Raw genomic sequence first — 12,520 nt, forward strand, 5'->3', positions numbered from 1 at the left:
ATGGCTCTGGGGAGAAAATTCATTTTGATGATATTTATTCTTTCAATCCATGAGCATGGGATGTCTTTCCATTTCTTGGTATCAGTTTCTATTTCCTTGAAGACTGACTCATAGTTTTCAGTATACAAGTCTTTCACTTCTTTGGTCAGCTTTACTCCTAGGTATTTGATTGATTTTGTTGCAACAGTGAATGGGAGTGATTTCTGGATGTCTTCTTCTTCAGTTTTAGTGTTTGCATAGAGAAATGCCACTGATTGTTGTACACTGATTTTGTAGCCTGATACCTTGCTATATTACCTAATAACTTCCAGTAGTCTTCTACTGGATTCTTTAGGTTTTTCTATGTATACTATCATGTCATCTGCAAATAGTGAGAGTTTGACTTCTTCCCTTCCAATCTGAATTCCTTTGATTCCTTTCTCTTGCCTGATTGCTATGGCAAGAACTTCCAAAACTATGTTGAAGAGTAATGGTGATAGTGGGCAGGCCTGTCTCGTCCCTGATCTGAGGGGAAATGCTTTCAACTTCTGTCCATTGAGTATGATGCTGGCTGTTGGTTTGCTATATATGGATTTCACTATCTTTAGGGATTTCCCATCTATTCCCATTTTTGTAGAGTTTTGAGCATGAATTGGGTGTTGGATTTTGTCAAAGGCTTTCTATGCATCTATTGAGATAATCATGTGGTTTTTGGCTTTGCTTTTATTGATTTGGTGAATGACATTGATTGACTTGCAGATGTTGAACCAGCCTTGCATTCCTGGGATGAATCCCACTTGGTCATGATGAACAATCTTTTTGACGTGCTGTTGTATCCAGTTGGCCAAGATATTGTTTAATATTTTGGCATCTATGTTCATCAGAGATATTCGTCTGTAGTTTTCCTTTTTTGTTGTGTCTCTATCTGCTTTGGGTATCAGAGTGATGTTGGCTTCATAGAAAGTGGAAGGGGGTGTCCCTGTTTCTTCGATCTTATGGAAAAGCTTTAGGAGTATGGGTATTAACTGTTTCCTGAAGGTTTTGTAGAATTCATTTGTGAAGCCTTCTGGTCCAGGACTTTTGTTGTTGGGGAGATTCTTAATAACAGTTTAGATTTCTTTGTCTGTGATTGGTGCATTTAGGTTTTGTAGTTCTTCTTGGTTCAGTTTTGGAAGGGCATATGCTTCTAGGAATTCTTCCACTTCTTCCAGTTTTTCTAGCTTGGTGGCGTATAGTTCTTCATAGAAGTCTCACATGATTTTCTGGATTTCTGTGGTGTCAGTAATGATATCTCCTCTATCATTTACAATTCTTTTTTTTCCTCCAGGGTTATTGCTGGGCTCAGTGCCTGCACCATGAATCCACCGCTCCTGGAGGCCATTTTCCCCCCTTTTGTTGCCCCAGTTGTTGAAGCCTCGTTGCGGTTATTATTGCCATTGTTGACGTTGCTTTGTTGTTGGATAGGACAGAGAGAAATGGAGAGAGGAGGGGAAGACAGAGAGAGAGGGGAGAGAAAGATAGACACCTGCAGACCTGCTTCACCACCCGTGAAGCGACTCCCCTGCAGGTGGGGAGCCGGGGGCTCGAACCGGGATCCTTACGCCAGTCCCTGTGCTTTGCGCCACATGCGCTTAACCCACTGCACCACCGCCCAACTCCCTATCATTTACAATTCTATGAATTTAAGTCTTCTCCCTTTTTTGTTTAGTGAGTCTGGCTAGGGGTTTGTCAATCTTGTTTAATTTTTCAAAGAACCAACATTTGGCTTCATTGATCTTCTGTAGTGTTCTCTTATTTTCGATGTTGTTTATTTCTGCTCTAATTTTAATGATTTCTGTCCTTCTGGTTGCTTTAGGGTTCCTTTTTTCCTCTTCCTAAAAGTCCTTAAGGTGTGCAGTAAGGTTGTTTATTTGGGTTTTTTCTTGTTGTTTAATATGTGATTGTATGGCTATGAGTTTCCCTCTCAGTACTGCTTTCGCTGTGTCCCAAATATTTTGATAGGTTGTGTCTTTATTTTCATTTGTTTCCAGGAACATATGTATTTCCTGCTTGAGTGTCTGTCTAACCCAGTGGTTCTTAAGCAGTATATTGTGTCAGAGATGAGAATGGCTGTTCCTGCTTTTCTTTGTGGTCCATTAGCCTATAAGATAGTTTTCCATCCTTTCACTTTAAGTCTATGTTTATCTTGTTGGGTCAAGTGGGATTCTTGCAAGCAGCATATGGTTGGGTTATGTTTTCTGATCCATCCCCCCACTCTGTGCCTTTTGATGGGTGAGTTTAAGTCATTGACATTTACTGATATTATGAATTTAATGTGTTGTAGTGCCATTGTTCAACAAGTTTTCATCTGATATGTTGCAAGTATTATAGTGATGTTCTTGTTTATAAGAGGTCTTTTAGAACCTCTTTCAGGGCCGGCTTGGTGATAGCTGCTTCCTTTAACTGTTGTTTGTCTGAGAAGGTTTTGATAACTCCATCTAGTTTGAATGAAAGTCTAGAGGGATATATTATCCTTGGTTGAAACCGTTTTTCATTCAGGGCTTGATAGATATCTTGCCATTCTCTTCTGGCTTTTAGAGTTTGGGTAGAGAAGTCTGCTGATAGTCTTATAGTTTTTCCCCTGTATGTGATTTTTTGTTTTTCTCTTGCAGCCTTTAGGATCCTTTCTTTATCCTTACTCCTTCTCATTGTGACTATGATGCGTCTTGGTGTCTTCAGGTCTGGGTTGATGCTGTTTGGGACTTTCTGAGCCTCTTGGATCTTAATGTCCTTTCTGTTGTTCAGGTCTGGGAAGTTTTCTTCTATAATTCTCTCTAGAATGCTTGCTTCCCCTTCTTCTCTTTCTTCCTCTGGCAGGCCAATTATACGAATGTTTCTTCTTTTGAGACCATCCCATATGTCTCTGTTGTTGTTTTCAGTGTCTCTCAATCTCTTTTTGAGCTCTTTCACCTCTTTCTTAGTTTTCTCTAGCTCATCCTCTGTCTGGCTAATTCTGTTTTCTGCTTCTGCTAGTCTGCTTTCCCTTCCTTCGGCTGCTTTCTTCATTACAGCTATTTCAGCTTTCAGTTCTCTAATTTCCTCAAGGTAGTTAGTATTTTCCTTGAGGGTCTCATCTGTTGTTTCCCTAATAGTGCTATTCCTTTCCTCCAAAGTTGTTTTCATTTCTGTGATTAATCAATTTACCATTGCTTGCATGCTTTTCTTATCTATTGTTACTTCTGGCTGATTTGTGGTTTCTTCTAGGCTATTGTCTTCATTCACTGTATTAGCAGTTTTATTTGCTCTTGATCTACCAATTTTTAATGTGTTTTTTATTTTTATGTTCTGTTGTTCCTCAGTTGCTTTGTTTTATGTACAAGCCACACTATATTAAATACCTTTATGACAAATGCAATCACCACCCTCAGAAACTACAATAGTAACTAAAGCAATGACTGAAGCAGTTTAACCAATACCAGTTAGTCCCACAATGTCTCCAGTTCAAGAAACAATAGCAACCAAATCTAAATTAAAAAGAAAGAGAAAGGAAAAAAGGGATAGCAGGAATAGACAATTATGCAAATCTACTGTCCACTGTAGATTCTAAGGGTAGCAAGAGGGGAAGGGGAAGTAGAGCAGAGACACACACAAAAAGAGTCCACTCTGAGTCAGACTTCTTCCCTGAAATAGCTCACAAATAAGTATCAGTGAATTCAGAAGGCAGAGGGAGGAGGAAGGGAGAAAGGAAGACAGGGGAAGAAAATAGAGAAAAGAAAAAATATGGAAACAGAAAAAAAAGCAGTGAAAGGAGAGTTTTATATATATATATATATTTTTTTTTTTAATTGGCTTGGAGGTGGGAGAAGGTCGATAGTGTATAGAGGAGGTATGAAAAATGAGACAAGTATCTCTCACAGTGGGTGATAACTCTTGTTGTCTAGCAATGGAAAGTATACTAAGAGTTAATTTTGGTCACCTGAAGGGGGGAAGGGATATGCGTGTATATATAATAGTATTTGTAAAATAGAACAGAGTAAAAAGCCCAATCAGTGGGTCTACAGCTTGGACAGCTCCCTGTGAGCCTATGTACATTTAGTCTAGACAACTGATTGAGAAAGAAAACACAATACAAAACAAACGTGAAAAAAGGAAAAAAAAACTTTCAAGCAGGCTGGGTGAGGCTTGCTTGATTGCTAATTGTCACTTGAATGGGTCTAAGTCCCTTACTCAGAGGAACAACAGAAATAGCCTAGAGATTTGGAAGTAGGGTTTAATGGCACCCTGGTGGGCCAGGAATCTTGGTAAAGAAAGGAGCTCCATGGGGAGCCTGCTAGCAGCAGCTCCCTAACCCCAGTGTCTGGTTATGGGGAGAGGGGAGCTGAGAGAAATAATCAAGATATTTCCTTTCTTTTTGCTCTAATTTTTAACCCAAATTGAATTATAATCACCTCCCTGGTCTACCTTTAGGATGCCTCCTTGCTTGTCCCTCTGAAGGCCAGGATTTCAAGGCTTTCTAGCAGTTGATGTCAGAGCCCACAGGGGCTGCTACATTCCAGTCGCCATCTTGACTCTGCCCCCCTCTTCTTTTCATTTTCATTTGTGATTAATAGTAGGTTACATGATTGTAAGAGTGCAGTGCATAGTTCTATACCATATCTAAAACCAGAGTTTTGTAGCCCACCCTCTCACCTCCCAAAGATAACCACTTTAATTCTCACAAATTTTATTGTTACAGAGCGAGAATTAACCACCATCCACTGCAAGGAAGCAAAGATGTTTATTCACGAATTCGAATCTGGGCCACGATGGTGACTGGCAGCAGTCCACCAAGCTCGATCCCGAACAGGGCTCAAACCAAACTATTTATAGGCTTTCTGAATACATTCAGGGAGGGGGAACACATCACCTTATCAACCTACATCCAATAACAGGCTATAGAGAACACAAAAACCCAATCATTTCAAACTTAACGAAAGCATGATCCATTCAAAGCAAAGCGCGGGCTAGTTTCAAACACTGCAAAGTCACACAACCAATAGAATCTAGCCAGGTAGGGTCACCACATCCTCCCGCCATCTGCTGTAACCATCCGGCCTTCTGCTGCACCCCCCCCCTGGAAAAAGCATTCCTCAAACCCTGTGCAAAGGCCCTGATACGGCTTGCCCTATGCAGGGTCCTTCAAGCAACCTGCAAAGCAACTGATGGCCTTTACTGATTAGGTCCTGTTTTCCAAGGGGGAAAGGGCAAGGGATTTTCCATCTCACACCACAAACAACTTATACTAAAAGCACTTAACAAATAACTGCATGAAAGAGAACTTTTAAAACTATTTCTAATATTCCTTAAAACTACTGCTTCTAACATTCTCCACGAGTCTTAGCTAAGAATCAAATCTTTGATTCATCTTCCTCTTCTTTTCCTTCTGTTGAAGCCTCAGCATACCGGTTCTAAGAACCATTATCTTAAGAGTCTTCTGTTTTAGTGGACTCAGCAACTGTCTTCTTCAAACGAGTGTGATGAATCTAGTGGCGCTTACCGGCAACCTTTGCAGCAGTTGGTGTACTCAGGATCACAATATAAGGTCTTTCTCAAAGGCTTGTAGCACAGCATTCTAATTTGTCCTGCAATATAGGCTGGAGATCTGTAAGAACTTGGTAACAGTTGTGGGGTGGATCAGAGACAAAAAGCATCACAGATCATGACAGCATCAGTCTGCCATTTCAAAGGGAGACAGTTTGTTTACAAATGGGAAACAGTACACTCTCAGAAGGGCCAGGAGCAGCAGTGGTACCCATCCCCCACCAGTTTCAAGGGTTAATTTAGTTAAAGTCTCCTTCAGGGTCTAATCTATCTCTCTCTCTGCCCAGAGCTATGGGGTCCATTGGCACAATGAAATTTCCAATTTGTTCCCATTACTTGGACCACTAACTGAGGCACAAAAACAGTGAATATCTGCTTACCAGAACCAATGGTGAGAGGGAACTCTCCACTTGGGCACTGTTTTATCTAAAATTTTCTTGCTCACCATCTATGCCCCCTTAGACTTTATTGGGTAAACCTCTACCCAACCTGAAAATGTGTCTATAAATATCAGCAAGTACTTAAACCCAAAAGTCTCTGACTTTACTTCTGTAAAATCTATTTAGTCTCTAGTCCTAATCTCTTGCCCATCTTATATTTCTCCTTACTGTATGCAGGGTCCTTTGAAAGCAGGGAGTCTAGTGGAATCAATGCCAAGCCTGGCCCTGTTTGTTGTGTAGCTACACAAGTGGCTTCATCTGCCCTCCAGTTTCTTTTCTGATGTCCGGAACAATGGATCACAGCTGCTTCTTGCAGGGTCCATGTGGCCTCCAGTAGCTTTGTGCTGGATCTTCTTCCCAGTGGAGGTCAGGAATTTTTCTTCTCCATGTGCTTCATGCACATGTCATGTAGCCAAGGCATACCTCTTAGTAGTCATGCTTTTGCGGGGAGCTTCAGGATCCGTCTCCAACATCAGGGTGGCAGAGTTCAGGCTGGTGGCAGCACTGAATTTCACTCATGGCTGGTCTAGGAACAGAACTAGGTAGCAGGTTAGGTGGGCATTGGACTTGCTCCAGTGATGGCTTGTCTGCTTTCCTTACCAGTTGTGCCACAGGTGCTACTGTTCTCAGGCATTTTTGTTCATCCAGCAGCCACTGGGCCCAATATTTGACAAATAGGCAACGGGTCTGTGCCATGGCCCAAGTTTTTGGGTCAGCACTCCCCGGCTTATGCCTTTAAGTTCATCCACAAGCAGTCTAAATGGCTTGTTGATAAAACAGCCCTTCTTCCAGTGTCCTTTTTTCTTTGCAGTAACATCACTGATCTTTCTCTACCCTTAGCCCCATCTTTCTGACTTTTCTTTTCCCTCTGGGCACTGCCCCAACTTTCTCTTTCTTTCTTTTTAAAATCTAATGTCAAAACATTTACCAACTTCTTAAAAACCCTCTGAGCAATCTCTCAGCTTTTCTTTAAATCTTTCTGTCTTCTGTAACTTTTTTCTAACAAAGGGGGCAGATTCGAGCAACAAAAGACCAAATTTAGTGCCATTTTATTTACCTTAGAGAAATTTGTGGGCCATTTTACTGGCCCTTGGAGACCCCCTAATATAACCTTGCGGTATGATTGAAGGGGTATCACTGCTGCAGTCATACATTTGTAACCAGTAAGACATACACAAAACCAAATTAGGAGTTTACCAAAATTGACAATCTATTGACCAGAATTGGCCTATACATCTCTATATAATTTTAGAAGGTCTTTTTAACAAACAGATATACCAGTATAATATATGAAGTCAATACCCAATGTGTTGACATGATAAAATGATTACCATTTTTAGCATTATTTTAAACTGCTTAGACAGTTTAAGCACACTATAACTTAGTTTATTAAGATCTTTACTCATCACAAAGTTATCATGAGTAAGCATAGACATAAAACCCTTAATATATTTTGCCCCTTAGAACTCTAATATGGCAACTTAAAAGGCTAAAATAAACCTCATAACTTAAATATTCAAAATAATAATTTTGTTAAATCAGGATTTGCCAAAACAAATCTTCTATCAGACCAAAAACACCATTTGCCAAGAATAAATCTCTGACAGAGTCTTAAAACAAACCAGATAATTTTTAAAAGCAGAAAGATATAAAGAGGAAAACCAGAGCAAAAGCCTCAGGCTAGAAAATCATTAATATAACCACTGTGTTATTTTTCACTCACCTAAGCCAGTTCTACTTCTTTAGTTGAGAAGGTATTTTTTTAAAACTTTTACATGTCAATAACCTTTCTGCCTTTTTCCACACAGGAGATAGAGACACATCTTCAGTGTGTGATACCTAACTTGAGAGGCACTGTTTGAATTTTAAAGAGCATACATTTAAAAGTTATCTTTTTAACCTCCTGTAGCAAGCCCCATAACCAGGATCTCTAAACCAAATTCAGTTTAACTAATTTTTTTAAAACTTTAAACAAACTCTAATTACTTAGAGAGTTAACACATACTAGTGACTTCTCAAACCATCTCCAGTGTCAGACAAATGCCAAATTTGCTGTGGAAATACATAGATAATTTGCATATCAATTTGGATAAGATGAATTGTCACATTAAATATTTAAGACTTTAAACCTTTAGCTGCCTTAGCAAATTAATTTTTACCTTTATATTACCAGATAAGAACTGTATTGAAAACTCTTTATTTAAAGAACTTTGATAAGAATGCAGCTTTAAAGTCACTTACACTTTTAACCTTAAGATTAATGTTTCTCAGGCCACAAAAACAAACCTAAAACACACATATAAACATGTAAGACATATCATAGTCACCTTTTTATCATTTATATATCTGGGCTGATTGCTTAAGGGAAAAGAGCAACTTTTAACTTTTAACTGTTAAAGACACATCTTAGCAACGTATCTGGTCAAACACAAATTTAGATCTGCACTCACACAGTTTTTCAAGATGAAACAGCTCACATTTATACACTAAGATTTTTTTTTAACCAGCAGCTCTTAGGATGACCTTAACTAGACCTAGAAAAAACAAGGAGGAATAAACAAATTCTTTCAGCTTCTCTCCATGAGAAGCCCAAGAGGACCAAGGACTGTTTCCAGACATCTCCAGTCTCCCATGGAGGCGTGGGTAAAGCCACACGCACACCAGCACTAGCGCCCGTCCGTACTCACAGGCCCATCTTGGGTGACAGTTATGCTGAGGCAGGGCAGGGTGTCAACCCTGCACTAGAGCTGCTGCCTGGCCAGGCTCCAGGCCCCTGCTGCGACCAGCCCGCCTGACTCCTGTGCGGGTGGGCTGGCGCCCTCAGGGTCCTGCCTGGGCCAGCCTGAGGACATGGTTCTGCTACTCAGGCTTAAAAGAGAGACAAAGACAAGGCAAAATTCATCTGGCAACTTCAGGCTGGAACCAAATCTGGGCCCGTCGCTCTGAGATGATTTTCTAATGTTGACCAAAAAGACACAGGGACACACACAAAAAAAACACAGAAACACATCTTACATTGAAGGTGGGCCACTTTGAGGAACAAAAAGTCATGAGTTTATATTTATGCACTCCTACCCCCAAACTATGAGCTTGGGCCTTAACCTTACCCATGTGTCCAGTCACCAGGTCCAGTGGGGTAGATGCCGCCTGGCTCATTCCTGCAAAGTGAAAGTAAGTGAACACGAAACACAGACTGCCAAACAGACAAGACACACTCACAGACAGACAAGAGCGTTTAATCAATCTGATATTAACAAATATCTAGACAATACCTAACACCCCGGATTCCACATCGAGGTCCTCAGGGCCCTCAGTTCACCCCGGATTCCATGTCTGGGTGGCCCGGATTCCATGGGCTCCTTTCACACTTCCTCTTACAGCTGGCCGGCACACCATTCTCTCACTCTCACACACTTTCACAATCTCCTTCACTCTCCTGCACTTCCCCAACTAACCCAACGGGTGTCCACCTAGGACCTTCTCCTCCACTGGGGTTACACAGAGCCTCGGTTGATGAGGACTCCAGTTTGCTTGTCGCTTGACCACATGGACACACAGACACAGGTTCAAAATTGTTTATTAGAGACTGGAAAAAGAACTGTCCCTTCTACGGGGGACAGGCAATCAACTGTACTCGCCTGGCCGGGCCCCTCGCAGAGCCTTAAGGGGTATTAGCTTAGCGGTAGCCGTATGATCCCCGGCCTCGGTCTCAACAAGGTTGAGAATCCCCACTGAGCTGAAACGACTCCACGGACATGCAGGTTAGAACCCAATCAAGCCCCGTAGTCTATCGACCGTGAGGCACACAACATGCACACAAACGTTCACAACAGACCATTCATTCAGTCAAGAGTGGGTGATTACATGACCAGCCACCGCTACTAGGACATCACAAGCCAGGCCTTCGGGAATCACCAGAGAGTAGCTCCGGCCAGACTCCTCCGTCAGTTGCGCTGGCAAGATCAATCTCTTCGCGAATCACCAAAGTGTAGAGAAGAGCAGTAGCCACAAACAGACAGTAGAGAGAGACAGTGACAACCACAGAGAAGGAGAGCCAGTCCTGCCACAACAGCTCCCCCCTGGGGCTGCTGCCGGTAGCGGGGCCAGACAATAGGAGCTAATCCTGCCATGAAAAGCCCCTAGACCCCCTGGGCGGTGCAGTTCCCCGTTGCAGCCCTTGTTGGCGGCTGCAATACCATCGAACCAGCACCTGACCTCAGTCCCCTGACTGAGCGAGGGCCTCAGTCCTCCCGCCTGACCTTTTTATGTGCTGGTGCCTGACTTGTCAGTCCATGGCCCTACAGTCCGTCAAACTTCAGTCCTGGGCCTCACCCAGCTATAGTGCGGCATGGTATACACCCACACTCTTCAGGACCCTATTTCAGACCCTGGCTTTCAACCCTGTTTCAGATCCTCATCAGGACCCTGTTTCAGATCCTGGACCCAAGCAGCCTGGAAGTCGTCACTTCCCAATGCTGCGGTCTGGGATTTCAACGGAGTCCCGCAATCCACAGACCCCCAGGCCCCACGGGGACACACAAACGGTACTGTGCACAAAAATCAGGCCTTACTTACCAGCGCCAGGCAGAGCCTCCAAGGCCTCCTAGGGTCCAGACCCGGGATGGGGTGTCCTCAGGAATCCCCTTCTGAGGATATCTCGCTGGAGCCTCCAAATGTTACAGAGCGAGAATTAACCACCATCCACTGCAAGGAAGCAAAGATGTTTATTCACGAATTCGAATCTGGGCCACGATGGTGACTGGCAGCAGTCCACCAAGCTCGATCCCGAACAGGGCTCAAACCATACTATTTATAGGCTTTCTGAATACATTCAGGGAGGGGGAACACATCACCTTATCAACCTACATCCAATAACAGGCTATAGAGAACACAAAAACCCAATCATTTCAAACTTAACGAAAGCATGATCCATTCAAAGCAAAGCGCGGGCTAGTTTCAAACATTGCAAAGTCACACAACCAATAGAATCTAGCCAGGTAGGGTCACCACATCCTCCCGCCATCTGCTGTAACCATCCGGCCTTCTGCTGCACCCCCCCCCCCCGGAAAAAGCATTCCTCAAACCCTGTGCAAAGGTCCTGATACGGCTTGCCCTATGCAGGGTCCTTCAAGCAACCTGCAAAGCAACTGATGGCCTTTACTAATTAGGTCCTGTTTTCCAAGGGGGAAAGGGCAAGGGATTTTCCATCTCACACCACAAACAACTTATACTAAAAGCACTTAACAAATAACTGCATGAAAGAGAACTTTTAAAACTACTTCTAACATTCCTTAAAACTACTGCTTCTAACATTTATAAACAGTTTTCTTGCTTCTGAATGTTTTGTTTTGTTTTGTTCACAAGTTCATATGTATCAATCCTCTTGATTCTACATATGAGAGAAATCATTTGGTAGTTGTCTTTTAATTTATATATTTATATATTTATTTAAATAAGCATGATGACCTCCAATTCCATTCATTTTATCCCAATGAATACATTATCATGTTTCTTCTTTTTTAATTTCTTTATTGGGGTATTAATGTTTTACATTCGACAGTAAATACAATAGTTTGTACATGCACAACACTTCCCAGTTTTCCATATAACAATACAAACCCCACCAGGTCCTCTGGCATCCTTTTTCGGATTTGTATTCTTCCCCCCACATCCAACCTTTTGCTTTGTCTTTTACTTTGGTGCAATAAGACAATTCCAGTTCAGGTTCGACTTGTGTTTTCTCTTCTGATCTTGTTTTTCAGCTTCTGCCTGAGAGTGAGATCATCCCATATTCATCCTTCTGTTTCTGACTTATTTCACTTAACAAGATTCTTTCAAGGTCCATCCAAGATTGGCTGAAAACGGTGAAGTCACAGTTTTTAATAGCTGAGTAGTATTCCATTGTGTATATATACCACAACTTGCTCAGCCACTCATCTGTTGTTGGACACCTGGGTTGCTTCCAAGTTTTGGCTATGACAAATTGTGCTGCTAAGAACATATGTGTACACGTATCTTTTTGATTGGGTGTGTTGGGTTCCTTGGGATATATCCTCAGGAGAGGAATTGCAGGATCATAGGGTAGGTCCATTTCTAGCCTTCTGAGAGTTCTCCAGACTGCTCTCCTCAAGGGTTGAACCAATTGACATTCCCGCCAGCTGTGCAGGAGGGTTCTTTGTCCTCACAACCTCACCAGCATTTGTTACTGCTACTTTTCCTAATGTATGATATTCTCACAGGAGTGAAGTGGTATCTCACTGTTGTCAATATTCTTTTTTTTACTTGATTTAATTATGAATGTCAAGTCCATTGGATAAGAGGGGTAAAATTCCACACAATTCCCATGAACAGAATTCTCCATTCCACCCTCTCCATTGGAAGCTTTCCTATTCTTTATCCCTCTGGGAGTTTGGACCCAGGATCATTATGGGGTACAGAATATAATAGGTCTGGCTTCTATAATTGCCTCTCGGCAGGACATGAGTGTTGGCAGGTCGATCCACAATCCCAGCCTGTTTCTGTGCAGAGTAGTTTTTTATATA

The 12,520-nt window shown here is 42.1% G+C and overlaps 1 protein-coding gene across 1 annotated transcript in view; it reads right to left on the minus strand.

Annotated features, from left to right (window-relative positions):
• Positions 1–9,798, minus strand: part of P2RY10 (P2Y receptor family member 10) — a 51,059-nt gene extending 41,261 nt beyond the window's left edge. Inside the window, exon 1 of the mRNA XM_060183683.1 lies at positions 9,251–9,798. The gene's annotated coding sequence lies outside the window, so the exon portion shown is untranslated. The remainder of the gene's footprint in view (positions 1–9,250) is intronic.
• Between the last annotated feature and the right edge of the window lie 2,722 nt (positions 9,799–12,520).

The sequence above is a fragment of the Erinaceus europaeus genome, chromosome X, assembly GCF_950295315.1.
Source record: "Erinaceus europaeus chromosome X, mEriEur2.1, whole genome shotgun sequence".
Lineage (NCBI taxonomy): Eukaryota > Metazoa > Chordata > Mammalia > Eulipotyphla > Erinaceidae > Erinaceus > Erinaceus europaeus.